At 40.1% G+C, this 21,071-nt stretch overlaps 1 protein-coding gene across 8 annotated transcripts in view; it reads right to left on the bottom strand.

Annotated features, from left to right (window-relative positions):
• The window catches only part of AKAP6 (A-kinase anchoring protein 6), a 281,531-nt gene that overhangs the window by 156,693 nt on the left and 103,767 nt on the right, over positions 1 to 21,071 (bottom strand). The window lies entirely within an intron of this gene.

Genomic DNA, 21,071 nt, shown 5'->3' with positions numbered 1-21,071 from the left:
GTAGGTGAGGCAGAATATATAGCATTTAATATAAATATCACTGATTGCATATGAGCCACACAGATGGTGCTCCTGAGAAGACAGGAGCTCCTGCTTCTCAGGAGCACCATTTATTGCAAGATTAGTACCAATTATATTGTCTGATTAAAAATAGTGCCCCTGAATTTACATGATTGGATGATACTATAGGCACATACTGAGTAGAGATAATTTTACTGAAGTCTTATTCACTGCAAAGCAAGACTGTAAATGGAATAAACTGACCGTGATGTTTATAGGCAGCCTGAAAATTAACTCTGAAGAGGAATGGCCATCTATTACAAGCATCCTAAGACTGGATTAAGTTAGGTCTAATGCTGGTTATATTATTGGCTATTGACTGAGTTCTAGAGTCTGGTTTGAATTTTAATTTCCAGTTGGTCAACAACTCAGTATACACAGTACCTCACTCTTATCACTTTATTTATGGAATGATTTCTGGTAATTATTAGTCTATTCAGATACCTAAAATGAAGCTAAGAATAAAACTTTAAGATTCCTGAGTCACTCAGGACCCCAACATCCCCTTCTCCAAAATGGTACCTGAAATTGGAATTCAAACTGAGATAGAAACAGGAGTTTGGGCTTTGGGGCACAGCTGTGTTATATAAAGAAGTGCAATTGTAATCAAATAGGTCAAACAGAGCCACTCATACTTTAAAACTCACAGTAGTATAGTCATATTGGCCCAACACTGTGCCAAGGAGCAGTGTCCACTAGCCAACTCCTGCCATAAGGATCAAGTGGCAGTCCTCTGGCAAGATGCTCCGTGCATACTGTGGACATGTCAGCACTCACTGGGCACTCTGTAGACCTTGTTTTAATTATTATTATATCTTTGACAAGTCACTGTGAGCACCCGGAATGAGAATGAGTCTATTGCCACCTCTGTCCATGGAACCCACCATATCCCAAAGCACTATAAGGAAAAAAAAAATTGTTCAGCAGTTTTCACTGTAGGCTGTTTATTGGGATGTTCTACAATAGGGGAAGGAAGACAGGAGACACAACCCTGCAGGCCTGGTGACTGAGATCATGGGTGTCTACTCTGGGGCAAGCAATGAAGGTGGCTGCATGTCCTCTTTCACTACAAGTCATGGCACAAGAACCACAATCCCCATGTCAGGCTGTAGGACAGAGTGGGGAATGAGTAAGGGCCAACATGTTCCCTTGACTCCTTACACAGCGTTGCTTGCTTTTTTCCAGCTCGTAGCAGAATGTTAAGAGATGCCAAACTGGCAGAGGAGTGGGAGAAGTGAGCTGACAGGGAGAGGAGCAGGAGGAGTAAAGTCCTAGTGCCTCCAATAAATCTCTGCCTGCATTTTAGCAATGTGCTGTCCTTGAGAGACAAGGTGATATGGTAAGCACACGAAAAAAAAATGAAGAAAGGCTCTCTCTTGTACACGCGTCTTGTATTTTACAAAGACAGACACGTATAACATCTGCCCGCAGTACATGATGTCTGTATGCCTTCAAAAGGGTGCTCAGAAACATTGCAGGCTTGCACGAGTACCAAATGCAGCTATCGGCAGTGGGATTACTTCTGCCGTCTCACAAAACCGGCCCTGTTTCAGAGCATATTTTACACCCGTGTTTGGAAACACTCAAGCCCCAGCATCCTGGACCCTTTTGCCTGCGCTGGGCTGGCCTCTGGCTGCCACCGAGCCACAGGGCCCGGGAAAGGCCGGGCACCCCAGCAGGCTGCGGTGTCGTGCAGGGAAGGCCCGCAGGGCACTGTAAGAAATGCAGGCACACAGGAACCACGCTGAGGGGCGCCCTCCGGGCCACCATGGCGGCCGGGCACAAGCCTCCAGCCGGGCGGGGAGACGAGAGGGCAGCCCCGCTCCTTCCCTGCCGCGGGGAATTTTTTCCTGCCCGGCAGCGCCACTCGCGACACTCCTGCTATTCTTATTCTTTATCCTTAACACCGTTATAAAAATTTATTGAAAACGTTCGAAAGAACACATCTGCAGAGACTGAATATATCGGAGGGGAAGGAGGAGAACGCAGAACCGAGGCGGGCCAGGCCGGGCCGCTCGGGGCCGCCGGCTGAGGGAGCGCCGCCCGCGCGCCCGCCGTGCCTGGGCCCGCAGCGCCACCTGCCGGCACGGACTGGGCCGGCACGGACCCGCTGCTGCCCCCGAGGGGAGCCCCGGCCCCGGCCCGGCCCGGCTGCGGGTGGCCCCGGCCCCCGCAGTGCCCTCCCGGGAGAACCGCGGGCGGCGCACTTTGAGCCCAGTGGATGCCGACAGATCAAACCATGCTCCGATTAGTTTTGGTTATTTTCGTTTGCTTGCTTTTTGGTGGTGGTGGTTTTCTTTTCATAGTGCAGTGCCTATGATTCCAGCTTATTTTTATAGCCTGATGCCACCTCTATCATCTGACCCCCAGCCTCGTAACTCATCCCTGCCTGGAAGGCAGCTCTGGACTAGAACTTAAAACCTGTGCTAATATAATCAACTGCAGCAGCTTTGGAGAGATGCGCAGCCCTACAGTTTGCTCGTTCTGCTGAACTCTCCCTTCTCCCCTTTGACTTCTGTCCAGGGATGGCTATCTGTGGGCTCTCAGATCCAACCCAGCCCTCACCATCAGCCTCTATTTGACACAAACGACTCTGCCTCCGCCGACTCAGCTGTTGGTTCAGCCAGCCAAAGGCAGGAGGCCACACGCTGCCTGGCACCCCGAGAAGGAGCACCTGCCCTCTCGATGGGCCAAGTAGCCCTGTCAGATATACAAAGCCATGTCTCTGCTCTCCTCAAGTCTCATGAACAGAAATGGGAGCCCAAAACCACCCCTACAGAAGGACCGCTGCCCTTCCACAGATTAAGCAGCCTGGCGTCCTTTATACCCTGGTTAGTTGGAATGGAAAAGAATCAACAATGCCCACGTACACAGTGACTCAAATTACATGACATAGTTGCTTTTCTCGTCATTCAGGACATTTCTCAGAATATACATGTTTTCAACAAAAGATATCAATAAAATGAGTCTTAAAAAGTAACAGGGAGAAAACAGTCTTCCAATAGAGAAGAATCTACCTTGAGACTCTGACAGAGCATAAAACTATGCTTTAAAAATAGGCTTCAGCATTAATTTTATCAAAACAAAGGGTAAGACCTAATATGCAATCCTGAATCCAAATCGAATACTCAGTGAAGGAAACTTATAGGATGACAAATTATAACAAACACAGAATATTTTTTCAGTTTCCTTCATTTTATACAGATGCACAAGAAACCACTTCACATCCCTTCCTAGACACTTTTTACCCTCCTGCTTTTTCTGTTTGAGCTTATATTTTCCTTCAACAATCTTAAGGTGTGGAAGAGTTTCAATCAGATAAACTTCAGTATAGTTTTGCTGATTTAAGTGTCTGATCTAGACACTATCATGCTTATAATGAAAATACTGTAAAATCTACCCAACTGATGTCTTGGTAAAAGAAAATTAAACTTGTATTTTCCATCACAACTTCTTGGAAGTCAAAAACCCAAAGTCATCCACATTGAAGCTAGAAATTACTGTACAAGAACTCCTCAGGGAGAAAAAAGGGGAACAGAACAGAAAAACGGAGCACCAGTATAATCCAGTCTTTGCCTCTTGACCAGCTGGTTCAGTTTTGCAAAAGTAATAGTTTTGTACTGTGCCAGCAAGCTAGATGTTATTAAAAAAACTCAAGCCCCTACATGACACGGCATAATGCTATTCTTATTCTGTGCTGTTAGTACAGGAAAAAAAAAAAAAAAAGTTGCTTACTGGATGATTTGTAGCAACTTCTGTAGTAAAGTTTGCAAATAATGATAAAGCTTTTCCCATTCCCCATGTAGAAAATTTTAAAATATTCACCATTAAATCATTCAGCTTTTCATTTTGTTTTATGACAATTTTACAGATTTTCCTAGGGAGAGGAAAAAGTTCTAATCACACATCCCTGAACAAAGCTAGAGCAAAAATGGCTTAATTTGAAATTTGGCATGTACAAAGTTATTTTTTGTGGTCTAATTCTATTTGTTCTGGATGGATAAGAATTAAAAAGAAAGACAATTGTAAGAACTGAGAGAAAAACGGCTATAACTCAGTGTTTCTACTTTTGTGCTGGCGGTCTTATGAAATGAAAACACACTTAATTCATTTGTTCTATAAAATTAAAGGATTAATTAACCAAAGAATTTTTTTAAATGGTGGGATTTAACTAGAGATCCTGAGACTTCCTCATTAATGACCAGAACTGTCATATTTTTTGAGCTGTAAGACACAAGAATTTGCTTGAGTCAGACGAAAGGGTCGGGATGGATCAGGACAGAGGCCAAAGGCCACGTATGTCAGGCCAAGGAGGGGGGCGCTTGGAATGGTGCCTTCCACCCTGGTTCTTTTAAATGTAAGGGCCTACCAAAGACAGACATCCCCCAGGTACTACATGGGGCTCCCTACAGCCCATATTGTTGGTCAGAGGATCTTGGGTTAGGCTGAGTGGTGGTGTCGGGCATGTGGGAAAGCAGCTGTGGTGGTCTGCTGCCAGCACAAGAAACCCTGGAGCAGAGCAGTGAGGTCTCCAGAGGTGGTCAGATGAACAAGTCTCACATGCAACTCATTACACTTAGTAGGACTGTGCATTCTATCTATCCCAAGTGTGTGTCAGAAAAATTAAATACTTCAAATGATCACAGAAATTGGTCATCTTTGGCATTGCAAGTGTTTGTGCCTGACTCCATTTCTTTTACCTTTTTTCCTGGACCCTATCTGAGTGTTCCTTCTTTCTCACAAGTGTTCAGAACACCTCCATGCTCACTACCCGCACCCTGCTGCTGACTCTCTGGGCACAGCCCAGGAGTTCCTCACGCCTGCGTCTCCAGCTTCCACAGTCCCCTGTTCCACTTTCCCACTGAGCTTCAGATGCTCACCCCACCTCTGGCCAAAGACTGAAAACAAGCTAGCAACAGACTTTCCTCTTCCTAGCTTGCGGGAGCAGACCTGAGGTTGATGCTCATCACCATCGCATGAGTCAGTCAAAGAAGTGTTGGTACCACCTGGCCTAGCCACAGTTTCCCTGGAGTTGTTGGCACAGCTTATGCCCATATCGGAAAAAAGACTAAATAGAGCCCAGGAGAAATGTTACCGGCTGTCAGCAAAATAACAAGCAGTTGATCAACATCAAAACTTTTGAGAACAACTGTAAAACTAGTGCTAACATGAGTGCTTATGAAACTGTAGAAAGTTTCCAGTCCCTGATGATATCCCTGCTTATTTTCTTAGCTTGTCAGGGGTGTTACTCAGACATACTCTCCTTGGATTGTATTTTTCTGACCAGAACACAACTGAGACCTCCCAGGAAAGCTTTTACTGTCACAGTCAAGGGAAAAAAAAAAAAAAAAAAAGCATGACTATCAAGTGAGTCACTTAAAATTATGCACAAAATGCCTCTCGACTCAGAGAACATTGCTTCTTACATTAGAACTTTAAAGTTTCCAAGCTTCATTTCAGTGGTCAAATTTTACTTTTACATTACAGTCTCTCCCTTTTTTTTTTTTTTTTTTTTTTTTTTGTCAGATAGGAAAGTAAACAGTTCTGGTGTTCAATAATTTTAGCACTTCAAATGATCTCATTTAGACTTTGAAGTTCAGCTTTCATTAATTGAATGGAATGGGAAAGGAGGAAGTTTCCATCTTAGCCGCAGCTATCACTTTACAAATCCAGCTTTTTATTAGACCACATTTAGAATGGAAACAAACTAAAGCCCAGTTTTGAGCTCTAGTCTAAGAGACAGTACATTTATGATTACAAAAAAAAAAAAAAAAACGGAATTTTTACTCTACTGAAAAATGCAACTTTTTATTTTTATATTTTGCACTAAAACCAGCAGTATCTTAGATGTTTTGTGTATATGTTTGATACAAGATTCCTTTACATGCATATAATACATATAGGTATATGCACTAAAGGAAGCTAGCATTAACACTGTCTAAATTAGAATATAAAATTTGGAGAATGCAACTGTTTACACCATTATGAAAAGCTGTATGTATACCCTCTTCCTATGCCAAATTTTGCTTTTGCTTTTTATAGAAAAAATTCCCCAGATGTATTGTGCCTCTGTGTGGCACAGGTAGGAACATTAATTCAATGCTTTTTGGCTTGTAACTTTAAGCTGTGGAGTGCTAACATTGTTCAGTTTATTAGGCTAACATTTTCATTTAACATGCATGCTGGCTTATGTACTAAGGCATACTTAAGGCAGTTTTGGTCACTGCATTTTTGAAAGTAGAAAACCCTTCTAATGAGTTGACCTAGGATTAAAAATGGAACAAAACACAAGCAGCAAACCATTAAATACAAACATACTAAACTCATCCGTTATGGTAGTTAAGAGTGACTGCAGAACATCTACTGTGTTCCACAAACCTCAGTATGGAAGCGCCAGGCAACAGTGCTTGTTAAATCACTACCCCAGATCTTTTTTTCTCTCCACCTTCCCTTTTATTACACAAAGGGAGTTCTCTTCTTAAAAGAATTGGTTATGAGGCTGTGTGCTTAAAAATGAATGTCCAATTTTGTTGCAAGCAGACAGTGTTGTAAAGTTTGTTCCCAATTTACAAAAAGACTGAGCTCACAGAGGGGTCTGTGTACAAGGATGGGCTGGCTCTAAGGGCTCTTCTATCACAGAATGCATTAAGAAAACCCTTTGTCTGACCACAAAAGGACTTGCATATTAGTCTCAGGAGGAACTCATTCCTGCCCATGGACTTTATTTTCAAAAGGATAAAAGTGCACTTTCTTCATAGGCAAAGGTAAGTCAAAGAAATCCAGGTACTCAGGAGGATGAGGTTGCAACAAACTGCTACGGTCAATTTAATTGGAGTTAGACCCAGAGGCAACAATAAAACCATTAGCAGTACAGATGTTAGGGATCCCCAAGGAACTAAGATGCCACAGTAGAAAATATTCTTTGTGTGATACTGTCAAGATTCTGTGGCAGACAATGACCTTGCAAAATACAGAACTGACCAAATTCATCAGGAGGATGCTAATACTTAATATGCATTTCAGGATACATTCGTTCACAAACAGCTTAGAAATACAACTTAGCAGCTTTTGGCTAAGAAGTTCCACACTTACTCAATAACCCCAGACTATGAGAATATGTCACTCTAAACAGGGAAAAATAAGTATTACAGACTTTTCAGAGCAGATATTCATGTAAAGACATATCTTGGTTTTCTACTAGATACTGTTTAGAATTTTTAAAGACCAACTACTACACTACAAAAATCTTTCACAAGTGCTGCCTTTAGGTTTTGTGCCCAACTACCACATACAGAATTAGAAATGAGTATTGAATGTGTTTTCTCTAATGGACATCTATCTATTGGCTATGATTTATGCAGCTACAGAATGAAAAACCATGGCACAGGATGTTCACTGGCTCGTGACTTTTCCTTGTTTTAGAGTTTCCATTATGCATCCTGACGATGGAAAACAAGAAGAACTAATACATAAAAATATAAGAGTTATATCAAGCACAGCCAGTCAGACATAGTTCAACTTTTCAGGGAGATGTCACCAGAGAGTTGAGAGTCCTTCTAGACTTAAGTGAGAGTGACAAAGCACAGTTCTTACATGCCTAGAAAAACACTGCAAATTAACTCAGTTCTAGCTTCGTCCCTAAAAGTCACTGGTAGAACACTCCTGACCCTAATTTTTGCAGACCTTATGGTCTACTACTAAATATACGGATTTTATTAGCAATCCTGAGTTATTTTTCCATACTGTAGTCTGACTCAAGCAGGAATGGCAGAACAGATTTTTAAGAAGTTCTCAGTTTCCTAAAGCCTTCTAGGTAAGACAGTCACAACCAAAAAGGGTTTAAAAAACAGGATACAGATGGACATGCAAAATGTTACTTTTCAGTCCATTTAAAATAACTGCATTTGAAGACAGAGAACCTGATTCTGCACTATAAATGTTGCTGACTACACAGGATTATGTGTGGTAGCAGAAAAAGTCAAAGTGCAGGTTATGCTAATTTGAATATTAAGAACTATTCCTAAACATATCTCTGTAGATTACTTAAACCTTTCCATGGTACTACAAATGTTTTTCTTTCCTCATCCTATGCCTTGTCTTACCTTTGCTCAAGGTGAAGATCTAGTTTAATTTTAAAAGAACCACCACGAGGCCTCCAATACTATTTCAAACTTTTAAATAAGATCTAAAAATGGACATTTAGACTATCGACAGATCGACTCTGGGGCAGAGCTAAAGATAGACACAGGAAGAGCAAGCCAAACTCTTCCCAAGCCCTGTTCCTGAGAGGTATATTCTTAGACAGCAGACAAGCTTCCAGCACCACTGATAACACTTCCCCCAGCCTTTTGAAGGATCAGTGAACACCTACAACCATAGAAGCAAAATCTGGGTGCTGGAAGGACACTGCTGGGCAGCAGAGCTCCATGCGGCCTTGAGGCTGAGACAACTATGCAGATGAATGCCATGTAGCAGCATAGAAAAGGCCAACATCCTCGTGACTTTGCAAGTGCAAAGAGAGTAGAGAGAAGTAGTGAAGGGAAGGGAGGGGAAGGGAAAACTCTCTGATTCATCCATCATTTAAAGAATCATCTGGTATGAACTTAACAGCAATATGGATTGGTTGTAAACCTCCAGAGATGCCATCTGCTCTGAAGGCAATAACACCAGGCATACAAAATGGCTGCTGATCTTTCCTCACATTCATGTGACCGTGCTTTGTAACCGAGACATCACGTTAACAGCCACAAAGCCAGATAAAGTTTTAGGCTTCCTGCATTCACTCAGGTGAGGAGAGAGGTCATGCTGCGAAAATAGGGGAGGCCAGTGCTGCATCTCCAAAGTGGTGTGAGATTCAAAGCACTCCTGGGAATCAAGCAAATAAGTACATTAGCATATTGTTCTTTGTGTGGAAAATTTTTACATATGTCTACACGTTTTAGACGACAGAAAATTCCTTTGCTTATCTGCCTGCTAAGTTATCATGCGGAACAACTGGCAACTGGGTTCTTTGCAGGGCAGTATCGCAAACCTTTCCAGCTCCATGAGAGACCAAGGCCGGAGCACGGCTGCAAGGCAGCTCTGCGGGAAGGCAGCCTGAGCCAGCCCCCTGCTGGAGGCAGCTTGGAACGCCTGAAGAACTTCATTTTGCCAGATACCTAAATCACCATCTCAAAATGATGAAAATAATATTGGGGAAAAAATAATAATAATAATAATAAAATAAAACACACTGCTTTTATTCTCATAAGTTTTAGCACTGTCGGATTTTGCAGACACGGATATAGTGGTTAAAGAGGTAAATATTCCTCCACGGTTCCAAACAGTACTGCCCTGTCAGAAAACCTCCTGGGTGTAAATCTGTAGCCATGAGTTTCTATCACTCGTCTCGTTCAGCACCCCTGGTCTGTGCTCCGCTAAAATTCTGAGGCAGAGTGGAAAAAGGTTCCCGAGGAAACAATCTGAAACTATGGAGTGAACAATATAAGCAGCAGAGTTAAAGGATACCTGATACCCTGATATGAAAGTTAAAGGATACCAGGATATCCTGAGAATGAGACAGGACCAGGAAAGAAGAACAGGCAATAAGGAAATGGGGCATGAACAGAGAAAAAAATAAAATAAAATAAAATAAAGGAGCAATACAGGCAAAGGGCAAAATAGTTCCTTTAATTTCATTACGATTTTCTTGAGATTATTGGGAATAAAAATGGCATGCAAAAGCTCTTAAAGGCAGAACAGTCAGCAAATGTGATACTGTCAGTGAGCCCCGAGCAACGTACAAACTTCTGAATGATCATCCAAATGGTCTGGTCAGTGCCAGCAGCATAGAACATTGTTTCTGAAAATACGTTCATTCACAAATAGCAATGCCTGATATTGGTCACATCTCCCAGTAGCTCTCACTACTCTTAAAATAACTTTTTCTGAGTCACTTCTTTACATAAATTGCAAGAGGCCAGCTAGGGAATAAAGATAGGTGTCCCAAACATGTTCCAGTGCAGGGTAAGTTTAAGTTCCTCTTACATATCAAAGCATCAAATATCTTAAACTAAGGCATTTTTAGATTATACCCTCATGTGACCTTAAGTCAAAGACTTGCCATATCTAGAGATCATCCAAGAGAAGTGAACATTTTTAGGTCATCAACTGTTGTCTGTCTAAGACAGTAAATCCGGGGACAAGTTATGACCACAGAGTCTCCACACACTTGTAGACAAAGACACCCCAAGAGAAGGACAGAAGCAGCAAATATGCCTGAGACAAGAAGGATAGTGCAAGCTACTCCCAAAAGGAAGAGGTCAGACCTGAAACAGTGGCTGGAACAAGGGTCTGGATTCTGGAACAACCCTGGGCACAGTACAGTAGAGGAGAGAGTGGCTTGGCTAGAGGAGAACTGGTAAAAAAATACCAGGCACCAAAATGAGTTGCTATGTCCCGTGTACAGAATAGGGGCACATTGCTGTGATATATTCACATGGTCCCAATTTCCTTCTTTTTTTTTTTTTTTTTTTTTTTTTTCCTACTGTGGGCAACTCTAAACTATAATGGAAAATTTATAAGTTGGTTCAGGATCTGTTATTCTTAAATACAAATTTATTTTTTAAATAGATGAACCTATAACCAAACTTCCTGATCACAACTGTCCCTATTCTTTCAGTATGAAATATCTGTTGTGTAGTAACCTTGATTCAAACTCTGTGGTTAGTGCGAGTCTATAATCAGCATCTTCATTTTCAATAAAGCTAGTCATCTGACTCACTTTTTCTAAAAATGCTGCCAATATAACTATTGATGTTGAAGCAACTTATGGTGATGTAAGGGTACTTGGAAGTACTGCATTGCCTCTTCATATAATTATTTTAACTGTTGTGTTGGCAACGTACCTTATTTTCAGATTGTTTTACAGCTAATGTATGTATTGATTATGAGCTGAATTGCATCCAAAAGATGAACTAATACTCATTTGCAATTTTTCCATATAATGGCTTCTGTAGTATATTAGACTCCAGCTTTATTCTGCTTGGAAAAATAGGCAGTTATGGATAAACATCATTCCTTGGTTTGCATGCCCCGAGTACTGGGGCATCAGACGGTGACCTGGGGGAAGAACGTCCCTGTGCAGCTGCCAGCTCTGCTGGTGGCCAGCTGCCCCCCTGTGAACAGGCACTGGCAGCACTGGAGGATGTTCAATCACTGCCGCTCTCCCACCTTCCCCAGCTGGTCATAACAGTTCTTTACTCTTTGATCTCATAGTTGCTGGAAATGAACCTCTCTTCCCTAGTATTTAATTCCTGTAAAGCTGCATACGATATATATGCGCCATGGCTGTTCCTGTAGCCTGAGCAGAGTGGGCCCATGGCATGATCTCAATTAAAGTTTTGAATGTTAGCTGGGCACTTGCAAGAAGTTTTACCTTTTCCCATAGAACAAATCACATTAAAAGAATTACATTAGGTAAATTGTGGACCTACACCCAAAGGCACAAAATCAATTTAAAAAGATTTGCAGTGCCTTTGAAATAAAAGCTAAATTCATTATTTTTTACGTAACACTTCCAGTAAGTTAGCCCATAAGTGATGGATAAAGGAAGAAAGCCACCATATTCTTGGCCTGATAGTCACAAAGTAGGCTTAGACATTGCTTATTTATATAGTATTGGTATAGATCTCTAAATAATAATAAAAATGGCAGCTATATTTGCACAGTGAGACATTTCTTATTTGCAGAGGACAGAGTATATTTTGGAAATGTATCTCACAAAATCTGTAGAAGTGGAAGTGCAGGTTATATGTTTTAGAAGCTTAATGACAGGCATATTCACGTTATTGCTTTTTAAAATCAGAACAATATTTTCTTTTTTTTTTTTTTTTTTTTTGAATAAAATACATAGCAAAAAAATAGTTGGAGCCTACACTAAAAAAAAAAAATATCTTCATAAGGAGTTATATTCTTAAGGTCAAAGGTATAATTTACAATTATTTAATCTCTGAATTTCTAACGACCCTGACTGACTGTGAAGTTACACAAATCTCATTGAGAAACAAAAGAAAAAAATCTGTAAAATAGGTGCAGTAACAAGTTTTGGCCTCAAGAGGGCGATATATCACCATTTCTAAAAGTTTTCCAATTTGAAGGTAAAAAAACACTCCTTTTTACTAAAATAGAACATATGCTGTTTGCTTCTGGGTAACTACTGAATATATTGACCTCTGCTAAATCCTTGACATGAATTAAGATATAATGGTCATGATTTCCCCTCAAAATCAGAAAGTTTAATTCAACATCTCCTATTGAATAAGTCTAATTGATGCGAAGAGGTTAAGTCTGTCACCTCACAAGAGATATTTAAATTATTTGACCCATGACCTTGTTTTGCAGTAAGATTTCTGTGTTTAAGAACTAAAAGAGGGAAAGTAGAGATTGCCACTATTCTCCAAATATGACAAGAGCAAGAAGAGATTAAGATTTGTCACCTTTTTCTTTATTATTATTATTCCTCCAGTTCCCCAATTTAGCTTCCTGCTATGTGCTCGGTTTTTGTTCACCTGCAGTCTCCAAAAAAATCCTGTCACTATTACTTCCTCCACTAAATGACTTTTTCTTTTCCCCCTCCTAATTCATCTACCTTCCCTTCCAAATAGTTTCTTGTTCCAATGATCTCTAGTGGGCAGTCCTTTACACCTTCTTTAAGCCATAATTCTGAGTTACTTTTATTTTTCACCAAAATTTGGAAATGTTTACAGAACAAAATTAAAAAGATTCTCTGTGGGAGAAGCGAGAGATTTGCACTGCAATGCACAGATGAAGTTGACCTTAGTTAGTACTTGTCTGAGCTAGTTTTATGCCAGCTAGTATAGTTCAGTTTTTGCTCATAGTGCTGCAGTTTTACATTTTAAATGACCCTATGTGTCTTTAGTGTTGTACAGCTCAGTAAGGAAACACTCATGAAGTCAGATGCTGGCATCAGCAGCAAAAATAAATATTACATTTTTGTGACTTCAATGTCTACACTATCTATTACTAAAAATTCATTTGCTCATTGGTTCTCCCTTGTTTAACCTGCACATTTTCCAAACATTGTCCAAAGTAAACCAGAAGCAAACCTAGTCCCCATTCTGGTAACCTTATTTAACCTACTTGAAATCAGGGTTCAAAATAAGTCTTTACTAGCAACAAGGGAATATTCAGATAAGATGCCAGTTTGATTTGCCAAGGATAGCTCAGCTGTTTGTAAGGATTATCATCTGTACTCCAAAGCCTAAAGCAAGGATGAAATAAAAAACAATTTTTTTTTTTTTTTTTGCCTTTCTCATTGCTTTCAAGATGACTTTCAAAAACCTGTGTAAGCCTACAGACAGTCTGAAATAAGCCTCTGAAAGACTATTTCCTGTCTGTATTTGCAACATGTTCACTCTGATGTCTAATGATGACAACTATAATTTAAGAGTCACCATGCTTTAATGTTTCACTCCTGATCCTAACATACTGGAAAGGATGGAGGAGTGAAAACCAATTGCTGTCGAAACACATAAGGATAAACAAGAAGAAAAGGATATGAACATATTTTGAAGAGTTATGCAATAATCTTACATAAGTGGACTTGATCTTTCCTCTCAGGTTAATCCTCTTTAGACCCTTGAACATTTCTCCTGCTCTGACTCATCTCCAGCATGTACACATTTTAAGGCAATGATGCATTAACTACAGTAGATAGACTGGAATCTAATTTAGTTGGAAGTTAGTAGCAATGTATTATTTAAATAATTAAATATTTAGACCAAACCATGGCGACTTCTGTATACTGTATCTTTGTGGAATATCCTGTACTTCCTCACAGAGGATACATAAAACATCAGTCTGTTGGAGCCTAAGTATATTATGTAACAGAGCAGCTAGACTTTAAACCATTGGGAAAGGCACATCTCTATGAAAATATAAAGTGATGAAGAGTCTTTCTCACCCCTCTGTATAGACTGTATTTAAGGGAATACTAGAGAATGCAAATTTCAGTTCAAGTTTTCTTTTTGGTAATGATGGCACTTCAAGGAGTACTAAAATCAGTACAATGACTAATTAACAGGGTTGCTCAGAAGCTATCTCAAACTCTTATTGGGGAAAAAAAAAAAAAAATGCCCTCTGTCCAGTACCTGCTCCCTGTAAAACAGCATTTATAGAGGATTCAGTGCTGAACAACACAAGAGGATTCCTCTTAAACCACCTTACATACCCAAAAGTAATTTCCCAATACCAATTTGACTCGTGCCATCACTGGAAGCTTGAACCTATGTTAATGGTTCCTGAATGCCCTTTTCTGCCTCTGAGAGAGAACTGTAGGCACTGAGTAATCCCAGACAATAATGGATGTCTCAGCACTGATAGAAAGGAGTTGATCCTAAGGTCATTTTAGAGTCAATACTGACTAGTTCTTCAAGACATTCCTGTGTCCCTTTTAAATCTACAGTCTCTAGAGGCTTTCCAGAGAGGTCAGCCTTACCCACTGCTCACCTTCCAGCCTGTCCTTTGCTACAGAGAGAGCAGAAAGTCCACCTCATGCAGTCTGTGTTCTCCCTCTCCATCAGCCCAGAAGGCTGAATAAAAAGAGGTCTGACCAGCAGGTCAAGGGAGGGGATTGTCTCCCTCTACTCTACCCTCACGAGGCCATGCCTGGAGTAGTGCGTCCAGGTTTGGGGCATCCAGCACAAGAAGGATGTGGACCTGTTAGAGCGAGTCCAGAGGAGGGCTGCAAAGATGATCATAGGGCTGGAACACTCACTGGAGCCTCTGTGAGGCACTGGAACAGGTTGCCCAGAGAATTTGTGGAAGCCCCATCCCTCGAGGTGTTCAAGGCCAGGCTGGATGGAGCCTTGGCCAACCTGATCTCATGGGTGGCATCCCTGCCTGTGGCAGGGGGCTTGGAGTTAGACGATCTTTAAGCTTCCAACCTGAGCCATTGTGATTCTATCTTTCTATGATCTTCAGCTCTGCAGCACACTTTCCTCTTAGCAGAGATCCAAAGGGTAAGAAATAAGCCTTGACCTAATTCTAGAAAGTTTCCAGTTCACAAATAAACAATGTGGACAGCTCTGGTGCAGGCTTGTGACTATGACAGAGATGATTAAGACATGACTCAGAGTTGTGAAATCAATGGTCATTTAAAGCTAATCTATAAAAATGCATAGAAGAGGAGGGCTCACAGAATCATGTACACAAAAACAGCTGTTCCTTGTTTCATCTAAGCTCTCATCCCTGAGCTGAGACGTGGTGTCCAACTGTGTACAGAACAAGAAAGATCAGGAGGCCTTTTGGAGCAAAAGGTTTCACATCAGATATGAGCCACAGTTGATGTGGACGTATCACTTACAACCAGTTCTAAATACCAGTAAAGACATACCCTTAAATCACAGGTACTAAAATTATTTGTGAGCAGATTTTTTCTAGATTTTTTTTTTTTTTTTAATTTGGCATGACTTGCTAAATTATGTAAAAAAAATCCCTGATCTGAAACTGCTTACTGCCAAATTATTCTGAGGTCTTTACACTGGGAATTCAAACAGTTTAGAACAAACATATGCTTCACAATAGATGTGTTTCATTAAGGAAGCATAATTCCTGCAGTTGGTTTTAGATGTACAGTTACAAATTCAGAATTTGCACAGCTTGCAGAGAAGTTGCTGTTTTCACAAAGATTCCTGGTGACAAACTCACTCAGACTATTTGTTTTAAAGCAAGTGCCAAAGAAATGCGAATGTACTTGGAGGAGCTGTTTAAGACTCAAGCAAAGTGTTAGGAACCAAATGTTTTGGAGAAATAGAGGCTTCACTGTATTTCGGTATAATTTGTCTGAGTAAAAGTGAGAGCTCCATATGCATTACTGCTTAATAGTTTAACCTGCATGAAAACTGGGGGATGGGCTTTCAAAGCAGGGGAGTACCATTGGACTTAAAGCAGCAAAACACGGTTCTTGACTCTCATTGCAGAACATGGTATGACATCCTCTCAGTTACACTGCACAAAGCAGCAAGACTGCTGAGAAAACTGCAGAGTTACCAAGGTATTTCTGGATCTGATATCAATTTTATTTTTTGGTTTTGATTGTAAATTGTTCATCAACAAAGAGCAGCATGTCAACATAAATGGTATAAAACGGTATAGTAAGTTTTAGAGATGAAAAAATTTTGACAATTGCTTTATCTATTAGGAAAAATATGCATTCCATTAATTCTAAAAGGCTCAGCATTAAAGCACTAGTATGTGATTTGTTGAAAGAAAGAGGGCTGAAGAGAGCACTGAAGACAACATAAGTGTTGACTTGAAAAGTCCTTTACCTGGTAATCTGAAAGAAACAAGTCCTGCCCCCTACTCATTTTCTTTGCTTTTTCCACCTGTTCTGCCATTACTGGTTTCTGTTAGGTTTTTCCTGTATTACCAAACCCCATCAACATGATGAGTTCCCAATTGTTTTTCAGCCACCTTAGCCCCGCAGCCCAAAATTCATTTGTCCTCTGTGCATGCTCATTACTATAAAATGACAATTACATTACATAAAATGAAAATTATCTTCCAAATTCAGTTCTCCAAATATTTTCCAACCATCTTTCCGCTGTCCAAATGGACTCCCAGCTGTAACTCCACTACGTAATTTGTTTTACCAAGCCTATCAAACGTTTGCATAAACCAACAGTTTACCTTCTGAAAATGCAAGTCTTTCCCACCCAAATACACAAGCTATTTGTTACATTAACAAGTTCAGCTCTGATATTACTCTTCTTTGCAGGTTGCAAAACTCACTGATCCTCAGTTTGTCCTAGACAGGAAAATTAATCCCATTTCACCAGTAACTCACAGAAAGGGACTTTAATCTCTACTCCACTGAGAGATCTTGGGTTTGGAAGGGATAAATGGTTGCACAAGGGTGACAGTGCCCTGATTTGGCCCTGGAAGGCAGCAAAGGTTTTATCTGACTTGATGTAGGATCCCTGGGGCATTCTGTAACCCACAGGAGAAAAACATGTCAAGCAGATGGGTAACCAGTGCCAAGGCTGGCTGGGCTCCCCAGGAAAAATACAGAGCTACCAGAGTTGAGGGCAAATTCATGAAACGTGCTGAGCTAAAAAGATGGGATTGATAGATATCGAATTGCCACTTTCAGGAGAAATTCATCTATTCATCTGCCTCTTACAGAAAAGAAGCCTACAATAAAACAAGCAGCAAGTCTGTATATGAGGAAAATTTGGCAATTTGCTCCTACAATAAGCCTTGAGGCCTGAAAAGCAAACATAGCTTCATTTAAATGCGCTACCTTGCAAATGGTTACCTTTCCACCCTTTATAATAATGTTCTCAAAAATCAAATAGAATGGGACTATCAGTGACCACAGAATACAGGACAAGGATGTCAGTACATCCATTCTAGTATTGCTTTCTAGAGGAGGAGATAAAGCTGGCTGAATGAGTTTTTTTATTGCTATTATTAATTTATTGGTGAGATGATTTAAAATCCATTATCACTGGATCAGCACAAGATCACCTTATCCTTCCAATTTTTCAGTTGGCACATAAAAATTAAAAAAATCAGTTATTAGTATGATTTTAAGTAAAACAGATTTCTTACAGAACTTAAACCTTAAAACCTTCTGAAACCGATACTATGGAGTCCTAATTTTGAAAAGCGACAACTGGGCATCACAGAACAGCTGAGGCCAGCAGGGACCTCTGGAGGCCACCTGGTCCAGCCCCCTGCTTGGGCAAGGCCACCCAGAGCACAGGACCATGTCCAGGTGGCTTTTGGAGATCTCCAAGGAGGAGACTACACAGCCTCTCTGGGCAGCTTGTGCCAGTGCTCTGTCATCTACACAATAACAAGGTGCTTCCTGGTGTTCAGACAGAGAATCCTTTGTGTTCCAGTTTGTGTGTATCATGTCCTGGCACTGGGCATCACTGAAAAGAGCCTGGGTCCCTCTTCTTTGCACCCTCCCCATATTTCACAGAATCACACAGAATTTCTAGGTTGGAAGAGACCTCAAGATCATCGAGTCCAACCTCTGACCTAACACTAAAAGTCCCCACTAAACCATATCCCTAAGCTCTACATCTAAACGTCTTTTAAAGACTTCCAGGGATGGTGTCTCCACCACTTCCCTGGGCAGCCTGTTCCAGTGTCTAACAACCCTTTCGGTAAAGAAGTTCTTCCTAAAAGAAAGAACTTTTATTGTACAAATTTTAGGAAATTTGTACACATTGATGAGACCCTCCCTGAGCCTCCTCTTCTCCAGCCAGGCTGAACAGTCCCATCTTCTTCCTGCAAAGAGCTCTATTGATTTTACCCTGGAAGAGTGATGTTGTATTTTTTCCCTTTCCAGTCAGTGTATCAGAAACCATAGACTCGAATCTGCATTCTACAATTTATTTGGGGCAGCTACTAAAAGCTCATTTATGTTCTTTTTCAGAGTAGAACTATACTTTAACAATAAAAAGAACAATCAGAATTTTGCATCACTCATTCTCACATTTATCTCCAAAAAGTAATTTCTGAAATGCACACAGAACTGTCACAGAAACTGTTATGTACCACAGAATGGAGATACCCAGTGCTAAATAAATAAGAAGCATATGCTAAAGAATTAGCTGCAGTGGAAGACAAGATATGGCAAGGATAGGTAGTATATAACACAAAGAGGTAGTATTTATCACAAAGCAAGACAGCGTTCCTTCCAATTCAACTGCAAATGGGCCAGTCAAGCATGATCCTGTCAGGGGCTAGACAGAAAGGTTAACAGTATGCCAGTACTTGTGCAAGGGATCTGCATAATTTGGGAGAATAAAAAAAACACATTTTATCAATTTCCTCAAATGACTATACTCCGTGTAACTGAGACAATGAATGTCTTCCAATAAATACTTACGCGTATGTTCAACAAATTGCTTACCATCAAGATATTTCTGGATTTATATTAATTCTAAATTATTCCCATCAGTCTAAAATATTGAGGCTTCCTTGTTCACTCTATTACCTAGCTAAAATATGATTCTCAGAAACAACTGCCAGCCTGAAAATCACCACACTGTTGTTCTCCCAAAAGGAAAGGTTGAGTTATTTTAGTTTTGTTTTACAATCTCAATAAATAAAATATAGTAGGCTAGACATTTGTAACAACGTAACTGAATTGCAAATATACATGAGCATGTTTCTTCTCTCCTTAATTAAGTTCTCATTTCAGACCTGACTTCTTTAGCACAAAACCATCACTAACAAAAGAAGAATTGAATTGTTGCTAAGATGTGTATTCATGCAATTAGGAAATTCCTTTTTGGGGCTGGAGAACTTGTTACACAACCGAATTAATGTAAACACCAAATGATGATAATTAAAAAGCAATGGCACACTTTTCCTGTTCTGCGTAGGGAATTATGAAACAGGAGATCTGCCAAAACAAAGGACTCAGCTGTGACACAGGCATAATTTTTTTTAGGAAGATTTTGTTTACAATACTTAATAACATCAAATAAGGGAGAAATTTTCTATTTTTCTATTAATTATGTCCAATTAAACTTGTTCAGTAAGGCATCATAGTGTTACCAAGGCAGGAATTACCTCGGTAACAATTCTTGTATTGAAAAAATGATTCTCTACTAGTACTATAAGCAGAAGACCTAATTGCTAGAAACAATGAAAAAACTCAGGTAAATAAGTAGCTTGGGAAAACCTTGTATTTCTTTAAAATCTCTATTAATCTCTCTTTTTTTTTTTTTTTTTTTTTTTTTTTTTTTGCAAAACATTTCAAAACTTTTCTCTTGCTAATTTTTATTCACAGTTCAGGAGGTACATTTTCAAGGCATTTACTGTAACTAAAACAGACCTTTCTGCATGAAATAAATATGAAACTTTTTGTATGCTGCTTTTAAGCATGTGAATTGCTGAGCTCTCTCTTTTCCTAACAGTGCTCTTTGCACCTGGCCTTCTTTACATTTACTGTCCTCCTTCTACTCTGAGCCCCTTCCTATAACATACTTCGTAAGATTATTTTCAAACTTCATGATCATTGTTTCTCAAATAGGAGAATACATTACTCTGGGATACAAGAATTTTAGAAAAAGCAGGGTCAGCAGTAGCAAAGTTCTCCAAGACCATGAGAGGCAGCTGTAATCACTGTCTGGAAGGGCTGACTGTCCAGAAAGCATCTGACTACCTATAATCATTGCCAGGAGCCCAATCCACCCTCCAGAGGAGGAGGAGAGGATGACAGATGAGGTGAGGAGAGGAGACAGATGAGCTCAAAAACAGAGAATAACCTTTTCATAAAGTTTGAGGAAAGCAAACATGAAGATTTGGGAGGGCAATGAAAAAACAAACAAACAAAAAAACCTTCTCTGCCACCTGCTTCTTGCCAAAAGGATGCTAGCTGCCTCTAGTGGAGGGAGTTGGTCCCTAGACGCTCAGCAACTCTAGTCCTTAAACAGGCTCATGTGGATTCAAATGAAACAGCATCTTAACATATTTACAAGCAGCTTTGATGGGATTTTTTGTTTGCACAGAATGAAGGGCTCTGTATCCACAAGCTTCACCTGGACTAATTTTCAACACTGTACAAACTTCAGCATAGAAACAACTTGCACTTACGGAGGTGGTTCCTATTTTTCTTTATCTCTTACAGAGCTTAATAACAAAGAGGACAACACAGACAACAGATTTAGCATTTAAATGCTAAGATCACCCTTTAATGCATTTTGTGAATTTTAAAGGCTTTTGGATTCTACCAGAGATGGAGGTTTCTTTTCTGACAGCCATTTTAGAAAACTCTATTGAAGATGGACATGAAATGTTCTGAAGAGGAGAGCTCTCCTCTACAATAGAAAGGAAGAAAAATGCATTAGAAAACTGAAAAAAGTATTATGAATGTAAACTAATAACTTTATTATTGAGATTGTTGAGTCATTATTTGATCATTCATTCAAACTCAGCTCCCTCTGTAAAGTTTATACTTTTTTTCTCTAGAAGAGCTCTCATAGTGT

This window comes from Anas platyrhynchos, chromosome 5, assembly GCF_047663525.1.
Source record: "Anas platyrhynchos isolate ZD024472 breed Pekin duck chromosome 5, IASCAAS_PekinDuck_T2T, whole genome shotgun sequence".
NCBI lineage: Eukaryota > Metazoa > Chordata > Aves > Anseriformes > Anatidae > Anas > Anas platyrhynchos.
This window is presented reverse-complemented; position numbering and strand designations above follow the sequence as displayed.